The 1,998-nt window shown below is 49.8% G+C and overlaps 1 protein-coding gene across 1 annotated transcript in view; it reads left to right on the top strand.

The window, feature by feature from the left end:
• The first annotated feature begins 1,349 nt into the window (after nt 1-1,349).
• IL12B (interleukin 12B) overlaps nt 1,350-1,998 on the top strand; it is a 15,196-nt gene continuing 14,547 nt past the window's right edge. The window contains exon 1 of the mRNA XM_012644797.1: nt 1,350-1,383. The gene's annotated coding sequence lies outside the window, so the exon portion shown is untranslated. The remainder of the gene's footprint in view (nt 1,384-1,998) is intronic.

Genomic DNA, 1,998 nt, shown 5'->3' with positions numbered 1-1,998 from the left:
CCTCCGGAGCACGAGGTCGGATAACCAGTGGGACCGCCAGCTTAGCGGCCAGCGCCCTCCCCGGCCGAGACAAACGGCGGGAGAGAGGAAGTGTGCGGCTGGGAAGCTCCGCTGCTCTTGCCGAAGTTTCCCGTTTCCCCCCAGTTGAGACGGCAAGGAAAGTTAGCCCGGAAATCTGGGCCCTCCTGAAACCGGCCCCCGTCCCCGGAACTTCCCCCGCCGCGGAGGCCCGGGCCGAGGGCCGGAACCGAGGGGCCGGCGGGCGCGGGTAGGCTCCAGGGCGCGGGGACGCCTCGCTGCAGCGCCCTCTGCCGGGGACGGCCCGCGTCTGTCGGCGTGTCCTTGTCGGTGTATGCGCAGGTTATGTGTTCCTGTTCATGGGCAGACAGGATTTGGGAGGGTCTTTGAACAGCCGGCGTACACCTTTGCACACCTCTTAGCAACTTTAAATTCCACTGGGAGAGATATCTTCATTCTGCTAATCCTGTGCATCTGTGCAAAGCTCCTAGGGCCATAGATTTGTGTGCAAATAAAATAGGGATATCCTCACAGTCTGGGTGCCCAAGGAGATGTACCTTGCGTGTAGTAGTCTGTGTGCGTGCCCGCCTGTGATATTTCACTTTCTGCTCCCATCTGTCTCTGGAAGCGAGTACCTATGAGCACAGGACGTGTCTCTGCACCTATGCGAGTCTTATTAGTGGTACACATATTTTTGTCATCTCCCCAGGGCTGCGTCTGCATGAATGTGCCTGGGTGTGTTTGTGTGTGGTGCATGGAGCCACGATGAGTGGTGATATGTTTCTGAAATCCAGATGTTAAAGGAATAATGTGGGGGAAGATGCCACAGGTATACCAAACCCTTTGCCCTTCATTCATCCCCTCTGACTTCAGGAGAAGCATGGATTTTACTTTTAGGAGCTCTAGCGTACAGTTGCTCCATCCTAACATGAGCTCAGCCTCCCACCTGACCTCCGCTTGGGCTTCCTTCTTTCCCAGTCTGTGGAACCCAAGGGAGGCTGCCTCGTACTGTCTCTGAGCACCTTGGCCATGATGTAAACCCAAAGGAATCAGCATCTCCTTCCTTTTTCCCCACCCAAAAGACACTTCCTCTTAGTTCATTACCTGGGATTTTGATGTCTGGGTTCCCTCGGCGTTATTGATACACACAGAGAGAGACGGGGAAAAAAAGGAACTTCTTGAAATTCCCCCAGAAGGTTTTGAGAGTTGTTTTCAATGTTGCAACTTGGAACCAGTCAGTTTCTAGTTTGAGTTTCCATCAGAAAGCTTGGTAGGAGTAGAGTATATAAGCTCTAGCAGCAGCAACAGCAGCAGAAGAAACAACGGTTTCAGGCCCAGTGGACTCTGCAGCCTGCCCGGAGCAAGGTAAGCACCTCCCCATCCCCTGCCTCCCCTTCCCGAAGGCCTACAGCTGTCCAGGTGTAGACACCATGAAGGTGCTACCCCTGAGCCTGACAGTGTGGAGTCATGCATTCCTGGAAGCACCCCTCGTGACTCACCCAATGAGACACTAGTGAAAACTTGGTACTTTAGGGACTCATGTATAAATTGTCAATTTAGAAAGTCAACTAATAATGATTGTGTATGAAGGTCTGTGAACAAATGCACATTTCATAGAGAGGTTTGTTTTATCTTATTTTGAAGTGGAATATATATAAATTTGTCTCTAAATATTAATGCCCATCGGTTAAAGGATTATATAGAGTTAAGGTCAGTGGTATTTGCCTTAGTATTGAAACTTTTTAAAATGCCTTTCACGAATTCATAGTTATACTTCATAACTGCACATTACTGATCAGACTTGCTGCTCTCATATTTGTGATGGGCTTGGTAGTCGGCTGTGATATCAACCAAATTGACACCTGGGTTCCCCAGTTCTTTTGGAGTAACTAACTTTGGCCCCATTTAAAAATGAAAAGTAAGTGTAATGTTTAACACTATTTTCTGAAGAGTTCTTAAATCTATGAGAAGCCAGGGGGG

Source organism: Propithecus coquereli, unplaced genomic scaffold, assembly GCF_000956105.1.
Source record: "Propithecus coquereli isolate 6110/MARCELLA unplaced genomic scaffold, Pcoq_1.0 Scaffold220, whole genome shotgun sequence".
In the NCBI taxonomy this organism is placed as follows: domain Eukaryota; kingdom Metazoa; phylum Chordata; class Mammalia; order Primates; family Indriidae; genus Propithecus; species Propithecus coquereli.
This window is presented reverse-complemented; position numbering and strand designations above follow the sequence as displayed.